Raw genomic sequence first — 15,256 nt, 5'->3', positions numbered from 1 at the left:
ATGAGTTCAAGATTGACAGAAGAACATTTGCATCAGTGCTTGAGACTGTCTGTAACTAGAATGGAACCTGATATTCAACTTCTCACCAGCCAGATGCAGACCCACAGTTCACAGTGATGAACATACATAGGTAAGCTCACTTTTCTGACTTGAATGAGTCATTCTGAGCATACACAAATATAATCATAATATAATCTACTGGGATAAAATCCATCCTTACAGCCATACTGGTAGTGAAATGTATTGTGCTGTGTAGGTGCTGTATCACTTAGTTAACTTTCTCAACCTGCTTCCTTTGTGGTTTTCACAGGGAAGTTGATAAGAGCTGCAAACAGCGGTGTCTACAAGCCTACTGGAACCGACGAAAGGATTATAAGAAAGGAACACAAGAACTGTAAAGGACAACCGACGTCTCCGGACAAGTTCAGAATCAGAATCAGAATCAGAATACCTTTATTCGTCCCGCAATGGGGAAATTTGCAGTCCACAGCAGCAATTGAAGAGGGATGGGGTTGGGGTGGGAGTGAAAGGATAGAAAACAAGATATTCTAAGCATAACAAAATAAAAATGTCAACTGTATACTGTGCAAATGTGTACAGTTTAAAGAGTTTGTAGGTGGAAAAGATTCATGTTGGTTGATTTTCTCTGTGTGGCGCAGTGTTATGTCATCTTAAGCCTTTTGATGAACGATAGAAGTAATGTAGTAAAAATAGTTGCACTTTTCATACTCCTACGATTTTATGATAGGACCAAAAATCAATTTGCAGCGTTGCTGGTCATCAACTAAAAAATAAATAAAAGAGCACTTTTGTGATTTTTCAGGAGAGAACCTGACTAAATGTGCACTTTCAGTTAGAGTACTAAAGTTCACAACAGCGTTTATCATTACAGTAAAAGTGTGATTGGGAGCATTCATTTTGTGGGACGGGGTCTGTCACACACACACAAGACGAGTTGATGTACGAAGACAAACTGCTATGTGATTAAAAAGTAAAAGTGTAAGAACTACTCACCTGCCACACCCCAACAATGGCATTGGCAATAAGAATGAGTAAAATTACAAAAGGTTCCACAAAGGCAGTAATTGTTTCTTCTCCCTCCTCAAACCAGGCAAGGACCTAAAACCAACACATGAAGCAAAAAATTACTTCAAAGCTATGTGTGAAAAAAGTCTTAGTGTGGGACAGTACTAACAATCTCACTCTTTAACCTGATAACATGATACACTGTCCACTGTAGTGGCACAGTCACAATCCACGCAAGTGGAAGCAGGTCTGTTGATATTTCGAATCAAGATCACTGATGCATACCACCCCAAAAAAACTGTCCTTGATTTCTCACCTGGCTTGTATTCATAGTGCAAATGTCTGAAAGTAATCATCTAATGCACTTGGCCACCAAACTACGGCCCGCGGGCCGTATCCGGCCCGTAAGCACATTTGGCCCGGCCCCCTGAACAATACCAGAGATGCTATCAGATTTTTTTCCTATTTGGCCTACAGAAAATTTTTTTAAAAATGGTTTTTGATCCTTATCTGTTCCTATTTTAATCAATGTATGTTGTTTATAATCGTGATTGAACAATACAAACACGCCAGCTCACAATAGAACGCTAAAGGAGTCGCGATGCGACACAAGAAAGTGATGTATGAGGAAGTGGAGGGGAGTCCGGTGGTACATTCAGGAGCGCTCAGTTTGGCGCTCTATTTGGTCCCAGACCCGTTTTCTCCTGTAAACCTTCCTGTCAAAGAGAGAACGGAATAATGGCGAAAAGGTTAAGTAAGAGAAAAATTGATTCAGAATGCAGGGTATTTAACCTGCAGTGGACAAACTATTATTTTTATGTTCAATGCAAAGAAAAGGCTGTTTGTCTCATCTGTCAAGAGGCGGTGGTGGTATTCAAAGAATACAATCTTCGCTGACACTATGAATCCCGTCACAAAGACAAGTACGATAGATTGCAAGGCCAAATACGAGCAGACAAACTCTCAAAGTGAAAAGGGGACTACTATCTCAGCAGAATACATTTGTACGACAAGTTCAGCTGAAGAAGGCATCTGTTCGGGCCAGCTTTCGGGTTGCTAAGCTGATAGCAAGCAGCGGTAAGCCTTTCACGGACGGAGAGTTTGTTAAGAAATGTATGGATGCTGTCGCGGAGGAGTTGTGTACTGAGAAGAAAGAAGCATATAATGCTGTACGTCTGTCGGCGAGTACATTCACCAGACGCGGTGAAGAAATCGGGATGAATTTATATGCCCAGCTGCAGCAGAAGACGAAATAATTTGACTTTTTTCATTAGCACTGGATGAGAGCAAGGACGTGCAAGACACAGCGCAACTGCTCATTTTTATTCGTGGAGTTAGCGCAAACTTTGAGATATGCGAGGAGCTGGCAGCCCTCCAAAGTCTCAAAGGGACTACAACGGCAGAGTATATTTTTGACCAAGTGTACCAAACCATGGAGAAGTTGGACCTGAGTTACAGAACTGTGATGGTCTGAAAGACGCATTCAACCCCAACAGTCTCATCGACTTCTATGCCGCCCTCCCAAATGACACATATCCAAACATCAAAAAACACGCAATGAAAATTTCCAGTTTTTGGCAGCACATATATCTGCGAGAAAAGCTTTTCTCGCATGAAACTGCTGAAATCTCCGATGAGTTCAAGATTGACAGAAGAACATTTGCATCAGTGCTTGAGACTGTCTGTAACTAGAATGGAACCTGATATTCAACTTCTCACCAGCCAGATGCAGACCCACAGTTCACAGTGATGAACATACATAGGTAAGCTCACTTTTCTGACTTGAATGAGTCATTCTGAGCATACACAAATATAATCATAATATAATCTACTGGGATAAAATCCATCCTTACAGCCATACTGGTAGTGAAATGTATTGTGCTGTGTAGGTGCTGTATCACTTAGTTAACTTTCTCAACCTGCTTCCTTTGTGGTTTTCACAGGGAAGTTGATAAGAGCTGCAAACAGCGGTGTCTACAAGCCTACTGGAACCGACGAAAGGATTATAAGAAAGGAACACAAGAACTGTAAAGGACAACCGACGTCTCCGGACAAGTTCAGAATCAGAATCAGAATCAGAATACCTTTATTCGTCCCGCAATGGGGAAATTTGCAGTCCACAGCAGCAATTGAAGAGGGATGGGGTTGGGGTGGGAGTGAAAGGATAGAAAACAAGATATTCTAAGCATAACAAAATAAAAATGTCAACTGTATACTGTGCAAATGTAGATGTGCAAAAACCGTTCTATAAACAAGACTGTACATAGTGCAGAATCAAGAAATGCATTTAGATATATTGCAACAACCCATATTTACAAGTGTCCATTTTTTTTGTTTGTTTTTTTTTTCACATGTGATCCAAGTTGTGTCCATAATTTGTAAAATGGCTTCAAATGACTTCTACTGAGCGTATTTTACAAAGATTCCATCGCATATAGCTATATTTTACGTTTTAAGACTCGCGCTGAATATTCAGGAAGTCTTGTTTTTGAGTTGGTGACGAGTCCGTATGTGACGTCACTGAAGGAAAAAAGACACATTGTAGCAGTCCTTCCGTCAATGTATTTTGCTGTACTTCTTTGGTTTGAAAACCTCGTGTTGCACCAAAAAGCTGCCAGAAGAGGGCAACCAAGCTCCATGGAAGGAATTTATCAGCCTGTGGAAACGGGCTGATTAATTCCTCACAGGAGCTTGGACGTCATTTTCTGCCTCTTTTTGGGTGATACATTACCCCCCCAATGTTGCCTCAAATGGCACGGAATAAATTATTTAATCGATTGCAAACATGTATGCTTTCCTCTTCAGAACTATTTGAATCATATTCATAACTGGATGTGTAACAAGAAAGCATATTCTCCAAATCTGAAGCCATTGTTTTGATTCTCCAGCAATGCAAGATGTATTGGCGTGACGTCACGAACTGGGGGCGGGACTTTCTGAAAATGCCCAATTCGCAGCTCAATTTTTTGCAGATTTTGGACACTTTAAGTCATTTTTATTGGTGTTTTGCATTTGACTAAAAATAACTTCAGGCTTCCGGGTGCATTTGCATATCATTTTCCAAAGTAGACGCGAGAGAACACATGTATAACATGGTTAGGAATCAAGCCAAAACCTCAGCCCCAGAAGATTCAAAAGAAGCTAACAAAATTTATGACGCTACAAAACGTAAACGTACATTGAAACCATCATGGAAAGGCTTCACATGGCTTGTAGCAGACGACGCAACGCCAACATTGCATTGTGCTACATGCCGAACAGTGTATTTGTGGTAGGTAGATCAATTACTTAATTTTAAAGTGTTGTTCTGTTATATATTCTGATTAGCAAGCCTCAATACTTAACAACAATTGTTTTTTTTTTTGCGATTAGTCGTCTTATCGTGTTTCAAGTTGTGAAAAATTGGACAGACAACTTTATGGCTGGCAACTTTTCAGAGTTGTCTGCCCTGGTGTCCGGTAACTTTTTGTCACGCGTTTCAGACACTGACAATAGGCTTGAAAATACTGAGCGGTAAGGGCCCAAATTTGGTCTTGAGTGGGGCTCTGGTCCCTTGTCACACACCAACCACTGACACCTCCTTATCAACCCGACTGGCTGCTCTACACTGCATATGAGCGCTACATGCATGTGAACTATATGTGAGTTATATAAATCACATTCTATGCAGGAGGCATTTTTATATAACTCATATATTTACACTTCAATTCCCATTCACATCAACCTGCAAAAACAACTCAAAGCACTTTTAATATGGAAACCATTTCTTGCACCAACATTTTGTCCTGCTAAGCTTTCATCACTGTGCTCGTCATCTACGAAAAAAATCCAAACTGGGCATCGCATCGCCTTTTGTTTGCCTTATGGCATACAAAGTCTTCTGGCCAAAACAAAAATGGATAAGGCAGAGGCACCTCAAGGTTGTGCACTCTGCACAAGGACCACTGGTGAGCCAAAATGAGATGACACTACATAAAGTAGTGGAACACCTACAGCAACTGTCTCTCAACTTGACCAGATTGAGTAAACGGCTCATAGCCGCCAAAAATCTATTCACCCATCCAGCACAACCTCCACCCGAGGAACCCAAGCAGTTGAGAGGTCCCTCCTCCCTCCTCCGCTGAGTGACAGTGACACATGATGAGCAAACTCTGCCTCGACTGTGGCCATGGAGGCAACTTCCTCGCCAGTTGTGCTGAGTTGCCAAAAAGACAGGGCTCGCCAGGAGGAAGGGAGGCGTTGGTGAGCCGAATTTCTTTCCCTTTCTCTTCACAAACATGTGCACCAGGTATGGTGCACATGTCACAATGACCATTGCCCATCCAGGTCCTGATTAACTCAGGGGCTGATGACAATATCATAGACATTATCTATGTTAAAAATAACCCCCCAGACTCACTTTGCTTTCCATACCATAAAGTGCTAACAATAAACGGTAGCCTCTTCAAAGATGTAACACCACATACCCTTTAATCTAGTTCTCCCCATTAAAAACCAAAAAAGGCTGAATTTTATACAATATCTTTCCCACTCACATCTATAAATTTAGGGATACCCTGGTTGGAGTTGTATAATTCCCACATTGACTGATCCACTATTTGAGTACTATTTGAGAACTGGAGCAACTATTGTCATGCCCACTGTCATGCCCACCAGAGCCCCTGGCTCCATCCACGCCACAGAAGTTGACTTGAATACCATGGCCTAAAATGGGTTTTAGTAAGGACTCTGCACGTTTCCTTTCACCGCACAAAACCTTTGGCTGCAGTATGGAATTGGTTTCCGGGGCTCCACTCCGGACTCAGACTAAATGACTATACAGTGTGACCAAACCTGCCACATCTAACATACTGTCGTAAGAATAATTACTATGTCAGCTAGTTTTACTTGTTTAGCATGAACGCAACTAGCATACGTCACGCAAGAAACTCTTCCAAACGGCGACACGAATAGCGTTTGCCGATCTCGGAGAAGAATCTTTATAATTAGTAAATCATCATTTAAAATTGGCAAAAAAAGGTGAGCATTTTTTGTCGTGACCTGAGCTATCGCTTACTGCCCGAAGACAGTTGGAAGAGGCTCCAGCAACCTTTGTGGGTGGCCTGGTAGTAGAGTGTCTAGCATGTCGACTTCACAGTGCAGAGGATGTTGGTTCAAACCCCGCTCTGGTCACCCTGTGTAGAATTGGCATGTTGGCATGTTCGGCGCTGTGTGGGTTTTCTCCAGGTCCACATTCCAAAAACATGCATGGGAGGCTAATTGAACACTCCAAATTGTCCCTATGTGTGAGTGTGAGAGCGGATGGTTGTATGTTTTTTGTGTGCCCTGCGATTGACTGGCAACCGCCGACAGTCCGGACACAGCCAGGGAAGGAATGAACAAATAAACAATGTACTAATTTTACAATAGAATATTTAGCCATGTTTGTGTAAAAACAACAACAGATATATAATTACATATATTTTACTTCAAAAATGTAATTTCAGTAGGGCAAGCAGTAAGCTGCAAGTTTATCATACATCAATATAAATATTAAGATAGTCAAATGAAACTGGTCACATATGGTCACAGCACAGTCATGCTACAATAGAAACGAGCTTTCCCTTAACTGTTCCCACAGAGCATAGAAGCAAAACATTGGCTGCAAAATATTAATTTCAACCAAGAAGGAAGCAATAAGCCTGCAATGATCTCATTCTTCTGAATTTATTATTAATCTTTATAATCATTTGTCCACTTAAATCTTAACGTGGATGTTTTCTATTGCCTCGTGAACTCAGATACAACTGAGCTGCTGTTGTCACTATTCCTCAGAAGGATTGTAAAGCCTTCAAGTGTTTAACCCGCAGACATGTGCACGTAACTTAAGACGAGTTAAACAAATTGAAGACGTTCAAATGTCAACACTACGCACTGCCTACAACATATTGCGGCTATTCATCACAGAGTGCTCAGCGCTAATACCATCTGCAATTTTCACTTGGACATGAACACGGTTTCAGTCAGACATTGAAAGGGGAGGCTATTTTCAGGGTGCAGACTGGCTCCTGTAAGTGCTTAAGACTACAAATGTGTGAACAACAAGACAAGGTTTAGGATGATAAACATCAGAAGGTCATGAACGGACTCAAACTCCAAAGAGACGAAGAAAAACACGGTCATACTTACAAAAGAAATACAGGCAGCCAGCAGAAGAATTCGTACAAGTAAGTCTTCAAACTGTTCAAGGACGAGCTCCCATAAAGATTTCCCTATAGGGAAGAAAACATAATTAAACAATCATTCAAAGATAGTTTATTGTAATACGATACAAGAGTAGAAGATTAATGAAAATTACCTTCTTCTGCTGGTAATTCTATTCGTCAGGGAGTGCATACCAAGCATGGAGTAGGACACACAAACACAGGAAGAAAGAAAAACATCTTAGCTAGATGAATATATTTCGCTAGATGAACATGTATTCACTTTTTTTTAAATACAGAAACTGCAAGAACTGTTAAGGACAGGGCAAAAAGCAGCAATAACTGACAGTGCTATAACTAACATTCATGACTGCATGTGTGGGAGTCGCAGATGGTGTTATGGTACACTCAGCTAACTTTGATGGATTGAATTGCTTCCCACTCAGTGATGGTGCGGATGTGGGTGTAAATGGTTGTTCATCGATGTATGAGCCCTGCGACTGAGTGGCAACCAGTTGAGAGAGTAGTGCACCTTTCGCCCCAAGTTAGCTGGGATAGGCATGCGTTATATTCAACTCCACTTGAAAAAACACCAAATATCAGATACTGTCCGAGCAACTCCGAATACAGTACTATGTAACAGCTAATATGACGATGGAAATCACAAACAACGTTGTAAAATCCACATCAGGAAATTTATAATATAATTTAAAAAAAAATTAGGGCAGCAACAGTTATGAAAAGGATAAAGTGGAAGACCAAATGTATGTCTTCTTTTCCTTTCGGCTTTTCCCTTCAGGGGGTCTCCACAGCAAACCAGTGTCCTCCATCTTTACAGGTTTGAGCAGCATGTTTGTTTATGCCAAGCTTTTACGTCAGATGCCCTTCCTGACACAACCCTGTGTATTTATCCGGGCTTGGGACCGGCACAAGAAGACTTATGTCCCTTTGTGGCTACAGAACAAGCAATCCACTCAGTAAAAGGCTCCCAAATACAAAAAGACAAAATACATAAGCATATTAAAAATGGCCCAGTCTGGGTTTTCGGGATCGTCTTTTCGGCTATATTACTATCCATACATAAAAAAAAACTATTTAACTCGATGTAATCGATTCACGTGGTATGATGCAGTGGTGGGTGTGGGTGCACTGTAAAACACGTGTTGGGCACGTGGACAAAAAAAACTATCTTTACTCCCCAACACAATGCACATACTATATGCGATAACTTCCAGGTGTCCGTGACAAAGCTAACACAAATCTTTTAGGATAATGGACATTTGACCCGGGAGGCAGTGGCTAAAAGTCACAATGCGGTCATTACTAAGTGAGAAGCGGAAGCCCTCAGGTCACCTGTGATTACGTCGCTAGAGTAACCCGGCCGGTTGAGGTTCACTTTCAGCCTCTTCAAAGATGTAACACCACATACCCTTTAATCTAGTTCTCCCCATTAAAAACCAAAAAAGGCTGAATTTTATACAATATCTTTCCCACTCACATCTATAAATTTAGGGATACCCTGGTTGGAGTTGTATAATTCCCACATTGACTGATCCACTATTTGAGTACTATTTGAGAACTGGAGCAACTATTGTCATGCCCACTGTCATGCCCACCAGAGCCCCTGGCTCCATCCACGCCACAGAAGTTGACTTGAATACCATGGCCTAAAATGGGTTTTAGTAAGGACTCTGCACGTTTCCTTTCACCGCACAAAACCTTTGGCTGCAGTATGGAATTGGTTTCCGGGGCTCCACTCCGGACTCAGACTAAATGACTATACAGTGTGACCAAACCTGCCACATCTAACATACTGTAGTAAGAATAATTACTATGTCAGCTAGTTTTACTTGTTTAGCATGAACGCAACTAGCATACGTCACGCAAGAAACTCTTCCAAACGGCGACACGAATAGCGTTTGCCGATCTCGGAGAAGAATCTTTATAATTAGTAAATCATCATTTAAAATTGGCAAAAAAAGGTGAGCATTTTTTGTCGTGACCTGAGCTATCGCTTACTGCCCGAAGACAGTTGGAAGAGGCTCCAGCAACCTTTGTGGGCGGCCTGGTAGTAGAGTGTCTAGCATGTCGACTTCACAGTGCAGAGGATGTTGGTTCAAACCCCGCTCTGGTCACCCTGTGTAGAATTGGCATGTTGGCATGTTCGGCGCTGTGTGGGTTTTCTCCAAGTCCACATTCCAAAAACATGCATGGGAGGCTAATTGAACACTCCAAATTGTCCCTATGTGTGAGTGTGAGAGCGGATGGTTGTATGTTTTTTGTGTGCCCTGCGATTGACTGGCAACCGCCGACAGTCCGGACACAGCCAGGGAAGGAATGAACAAATAAACAATGTACTAATTTTACAATAGAATATTTAGCCATGTTTGTGTAAAAACAACAACAGATATATAATTACATATATTTTACTTCAAAAATGTAATTTCAGTAGGGCAAGCAGTAAGCTGCAAGTTTATCATACATCAATATAAATATTAAGATAGTCAAATGAAACTGGTCACATATGGTCACAGCACAGTCATGCTACAATAGAAACGAGCTTTCCCTTTACTGTTCCCACAGAGCATAGAAGCAAAACATTGGCTGCAAAATATTAATTTCAACCAAGAAGGAAGCAATAAGCCTGCAATGATCTCATTCTTCTGAATTTATTATTAATCTTTATAATCATTTGTCCACTTAAATCTTAACGTGGATGTTTTCTATTGCCTCGTGAACTCAGATACAACTGAGCTGCTGTTGTCACTATTCCTCAGAAGGATTGTAAAGCCTTCAAGTGTTTAACCCGCAGACATGTGCACGTAACTTAAGACGAGTTAAACAAATTGAAGACGTTCAAATGTCAACACTACGCACTGCCTACAACATATTGCGGCTATTCATCACAGAGTGCTCAGCGCTAATACCATCTGCAATTTTCACTTGGACATGAACACGGTTTCAGTCAGACATTGAAAGGGGAGGCTATTTTCAGGGTGCAGACTGGCTCCTGTAAGTGCTTAAGACTACAAATGTGTGAACAACAAGACAAGGTTTAGGATGATAAACATCAGAAGGTCATGAACGGACTCAAACTCCAAAGAGACGAAGAAAAACACGGTCATACTTACAAAAGAAATACAGGCAGCCAGCAGAAGAATTCGTACAAGTAAGTCTTCAAACTGTTCAAGGACGAGCTCCCATAAAGATTTCCCTATAGGGAAGAAAGCATAATTAAACAATCATTCAAAGATAGTTTATTGTAATACGATACAAGAGTAGAAGATTAATGAAAATTACCTTCTTCTGCTGGTAATTCTATTCGTCAGGGAGTGCATACCAAGCATGGAGTAGGACACACAAACACAGGAAGAAAGAAAAACATCTTAGCTAGATGAATATATTTCGCTAGATGAACATGTATTCACTTTTTTTTTAAATACAGAAACTGCAAGAACTGTTAAGGACAGGGCAAAAAGCAGCAATAACTGACAGTGCTATAACTAACATTCATGACTGCATGTGTGGGAGTCGCAGATGGTGTTATGGTACACTCAGCTAACTTTGATGGATTGAATTGCTTCCCACTCAGTGATGGTGCGGATGTGGGTGTAAATGGTTGTTCATCGATGTATGAGCCCTGCGACTGAGTGGCAACCAGTTGAGAGAGTAGTGCGCCTTTCGCCCCAAGTTAGCTGGGATAGGCATGCGTTATATTCAACTCCACTTGAAAAAACACCAAATATCAGATACTGTCCGAGCAACTCCGAATACAGTACTATGTAACAGCTAATATGACGATGGAAATCACAAACAACGTTGTAAAATCCACATCAGGCAATTTATAATATAATATAATTTAAAAAAAATTAGGGCAGCAACAGTTATGAAAAGGATAAAGTGGAAGACCAAATGTATGTCTTCTTTTCCTTTCGGCTTTTCCCTTCAGGGGGTCTCCACAGCAAACCAGTGTCCTCCATCTTTACAGGTTTGAGCAGCATGTTTGTTTATGCCAAGCTTTTACGTCAGATGCCCTTCCTGACACAACCCTGTGTATTTATCCGGGCTTGGGACCGGCACAAGAAGACTTATGTCCCTTTGTGGCTACAGAACAAGCAATCCACTCAGTAAAAGGCTCCCAAATACAAAAAGACAAAATACATAAGCATATTAAAAATGGCCCAGTCTGGGTTTTCGGGATCGTCTTTTCGGCTATATTACTATCCATACGTAAAAAAAAACTATTTAACTCGATGTAATCGATTCACGTGGTATGATGCAGTGGCGGGTGTGGGTGCACTGTAAAACACGTGTTGGGCACGTGGACAAAAAAAAACTATCTTTACTCCCCAACACAATGCACATACTATATGCGATAACTTCCAGGTGTCCGTGACAAAGCTAACACAAATCTTTTAGGATAATGGACATTTGACCCGGGAGGCAGTGGCTAAAAGTCACAATGCGGTCATTACTAAGTGAGAAGCGGAAGCCCTCAGGTCACCTGTGATTACGTCGCTAGAGTAACCCGGCCGGTTGAGGTTCACTTTCAGCCCGGGTCTCTGTAAGCGTGACTCATTCATTCAGGGCACCAGAGTGACACGACAAGTTTCGAGTGGCGTACCGTTCAGGCCCCATTTCTCTCGTTGTCGTTTCACCTCGTCCAGAGAGAGTCCCGTGCTTTCGTTGACGCAGAAATAACTGTAAACTTCCTCCACACTTTTCGTGTGAGCGTTCTCCATGGCGGACTGGCGGTTCGTTCGGCTACAGCTTCACACTTCACTCCACTCCACGCTTGAAATGGCTCGGGGTCTCTAATACAGTCAATTGGGGGTAAAATTTATAAATAATTAAGAGCGTGCGTGCAGAAGTAGCAACCGACAGCCTGAATATCGCATTCGCCCCCTTTCCCCTTGCATGCGTTTCCGTCAGAAAAAATTGTTACGACGAGCCAAATTCTTGTTGCCCCGGTGTGATGAAGTTTAGTCAGAGCGTCCGATAATGTCCAAAAATGGGGATGCTGTCTATTACAGTTTCCTGTGTGGGGCACTGCATTCGCCCAGACTGATCCGGTATATTTCGGGGCAGTGTGCCGCCTCAGTGTAGCGCAGCCTCCAGTGAATGAGCCATTACGTCGCCAACAGCCTGCATTTATCAAACTGCTGCTCCGCGGTTCTGCATGTGGATTGGTCTGATTGGACGGAGAAAGTCACCTGACCTCAAAACAGGGGAAACACAAAAATCCGGAAGTAACGAAACTATTTTGAACACATTCATCAGATGTGTTGCTGAAGAAGATATCACATTCTACATAAATACATCCAATCTGTAAACAAAGCCATGCATGTTAATGGTGATGATTTAGTTGGGTGACCCCTTGCCCTAGCCACGCTTTTCAGGGGCTTCCATTGTATGTAACTTGACAGGGATGACGTGCGTCACCTGTTATCACAGCTCAATAAGGCCCTTAGACGAAGATGCTTTAAAAATAACACGATACTCTACAGTTGGAAATCAACGTGCAAGCAGTCCGTTTGGCACAAGAGCCCGATACGCTGACTGTCATCAGCAGATTAGAAAAAGATACCCCGAAACCTCACTCATGACATTACTTGGAACATGAAGCATAAGAAAAACGAGGACCTGAACCGTGTCCAGCAAGTACTTTAAAATGATAGGTGTAGATCAAAGTCAAAGTCAAAGTCAGCTTTATTGTCAAATATGCTAATATGCATGACATACAGCACAGATGAAATTACTGTCCTCTCGGACCCAGCATGCAAGGCACTTATAATTACTTTAACAAACAAACATGAAAACGCCAATTTGCCGGGAGAGGGGGAGCCTCTGCGTGTTCACGCGCCGCCATCTTGGGAAAAAAAAATAACAAATATGACAACACAAAGACACAGAGTCATTCATTCTTCAGGACTTGCTGTACCCTCTTTGTGATGACATGAAGCAGTTCTAGTTCAAAGAGGAGAGGGTCAAAGCATCCATGTCAGCAGTGGATGGATGTTTCTCTCTATGAGCTACGAGTAATGGTCTTTCTAGGGTGTTTATCAGCTTTTGTTCAAAGTCAGATGGGATATACTGGATGGATAAATGAAAACAATAGATTGGGTTTTCCAGTTGCTCATTAAAAAATAGCACTTTTATTTTTCTTGCACAATGTGTGTAATATTTATTAAAATATACAAAATGGGTCGGGGGTAATAAACATGACATTGTCAAAACATCCAGGAAAGCAAACAACTTAACATTGTACAACATACATTGTGTATATCTTGAAAAACAACATTTAACTAAAAAAGAATAACACGTGAATTGGATACATAGCAACAGTTATCTCCAAAATTGGTGAGAAACACAGTCCAAGGTCAGGTTATTATTGCTAAAAATAGTTGACCATGGCCACCGGTACTCCACTTTGTGTGTTGTTATCACTGGACACTTGGATCGAAAGTACATTTAAGGATAAGCATGTGTCAAAAGGTCTGGTGGGTCGCACTGAGTTTAAACTCTGAAAATCTCAAATGATGTCATAAGATAAATTAATAATAATCATATAATAATAATAATAATAATAATAATAATAAATTTATCAGCACCTTTCAAAACTCAATTTTTTATCATGCTCCTCATGTAAGACAACTCATTATGCATTATTACAAAGCATTTAAATTAATAGCACAGGGGGGTTTAAACTAAGTTTACATGCCAGCAACATCATGTTAACCCTCACAGCACCAACCTATCCTCTCCTCCTTCTTGGATGACCTGACCGACAGATGCCTCATTCTGTACTCTTATGAAGCACTGTCTCTTGCATTCCATCAGCTGCTCCAAGTCTTGCCACATCTTCATCTGCTCCATGTTAGCGCCGTGGCTCTCCCTTACCAGCTTCTGTTTCTCACGTAACTTCTGCAGTCGGCGTGGAAAAAGGATACAAAGGCATATTCATCTTTTTAAACATACCACCTCATATACCAATAGAACATACTTTTTGCTAAGAAATAGACAGCAAATGGCTCACCTTACCAAGTAGCTCCTGCTCAGCAATGTTCTTCATGTACACTTCCCTACAAACAATGGCATATTTCACATGCAGGCCATAGAAGGTTTGAGCAGCATGTTTGTTTATGCCAAGCTTTTACGTCAGATGCCCTTCCTGACACAACCCTGTGTATTTATCCGGGCTTGGGACCGGCACAAGAAGACTTATGTCCCTTTGTGGCTACAGAACAAGCAATCCACTCAGTAAAAGGCTCCCAAATACAAAAAGACAAAATACATAAGCATATTAAAAATGGCCCAGTCTGGGTTTTCGGGATCGTCTTTTCGGCTATATTACTATCCATACATAAAAAAAAACTATTTAACTCGATGTAATCGATTCACGTGGTATGATGCAGTGGTGGGTGTGGGTGCACTGTAAAACACGTGTTGGGCACGTGGACAAAAAAAACTATCTTTACTCCCCAACACAATGCACATACTATATGCGATAACTTCCAGGTGTCCGTGACAAAGCTAACACAAATCTTTTAGGATAATGGACATTTGACCCGGGAGGCAGTGGCTAAAAGTCACAATGCGGTCATTACTAAGTGAGAAGCGGAAGCCCTCAGGTCACCTGTGATTACGTCGCTAGAGTAACCCGGCCGGTTGAGGTTCACTTTCAGCCCGGGTCTCTGTAAGCGTGACTCATTCATTCAGGGCACCAGAGTGACACGACAAGTTTCGAGTGGCGTACCGTTCAGGCCCCATTTCTCTCGTTGTCGTTTCACCTCGTCCAGAGAGAGTCCCGTGCTTTCGTTGACGCAGAAATAACTGTAAACTTCCTCCACACTTTTCGTGTGAGCGTTCTCCATGGCGGACTGGCGGTTCGTTCGGCTACAGCTTCACACTTCACTCCACTCCACGCTTGAAATGGCTCGGGGTCTCTAATACAGTCAATTGGGGGTAAAATTTATAAATAATTAAGAGCGTGCGTGCAGAAGTAGCAACCGACAGCCTGAATATCGCATTCGCCCCCTTTCCCCTTG

At 41.8% G+C, this 15,256-nt stretch overlaps 2 long non-coding RNA genes across 2 annotated transcripts; both read right to left on the bottom strand.

The window, feature by feature from the left end:
* Nucleotides 1-1,003: 1,003 nt before the first annotated feature.
* Nucleotides 1,004-7,413, bottom strand: LOC148899562 (uncharacterized). Its single transcript, XR_016114759.1, has 3 exons — nt 7,364-7,413; nt 7,195-7,277; nt 1,004-1,119 (listed from the first exon to the last, which is right to left on the bottom strand). It is a non-coding gene; the product is annotated as an uncharacterized LOC148899562 (long non-coding RNA).
* A 2,507-nt stretch (nt 7,414-9,920) lies between these two features.
* LOC148899561 (uncharacterized) lies at nt 9,921-12,373 on the bottom strand. Its single transcript, XR_016114758.1, has 3 exons — nt 11,833-12,373; nt 10,509-10,526; nt 9,921-10,422 (listed from the first exon to the last, which is right to left on the bottom strand). It is a non-coding gene; the product is annotated as an uncharacterized LOC148899561 (long non-coding RNA).
* Between the last annotated feature and the right edge of the window lie 2,883 nt (nt 12,374-15,256).

This window comes from Hippocampus bargibanti, linkage group LG04, assembly GCF_051943395.1.
Source record: "Hippocampus bargibanti isolate YZ-2025 linkage group LG04, ASM5194339v1, whole genome shotgun sequence".
Classification (NCBI taxonomy): Eukaryota; Metazoa; Chordata; class Actinopteri; order Syngnathiformes; family Syngnathidae; genus Hippocampus; species Hippocampus bargibanti.
This window is presented reverse-complemented; position numbering and strand designations above follow the sequence as displayed.